Here is a 358-nt window from a genome sequence, read left to right on the forward strand (position 1 = left end):
CACCACTTAGAGTATTTGCTCTTTTTACTTGTATTAATTATAGACAATGTCTGTCTAATAATTATTCGGCTGTGGGGTTTCAAGGAATAGGAAAAGCATTGATCATGCTTTTCAAAGAAGTAAATGATGTAAAATCCATTCAAGAATTTTGTCTTGGGCGCATGTGTGGTACATAAAGTGAATGAGAAAAACACAGGCCTAACGTTAAAAAAGAGAATTACTCTTCCTGTTGTTACCTGTTTCCCTTGTGCATGTTGTACAGTGCCAGCTCACGGTCTAGGGTTCTAAAAAGATAAAAAAAAAATTAAAAATGGAAAGGGGGGTGTTTTCCGTCGGACTGGTGTCCCTGGACAGAGCG

Source organism: Pygoscelis adeliae, unplaced genomic scaffold (genome assembly GCF_000699105.1).
Source record: "Pygoscelis adeliae isolate BGI_AS28 unplaced genomic scaffold, ASM69910v1 Scaffold157, whole genome shotgun sequence".
Taxonomy (NCBI): domain Eukaryota; kingdom Metazoa; phylum Chordata; class Aves; order Sphenisciformes; family Spheniscidae; genus Pygoscelis; species Pygoscelis adeliae.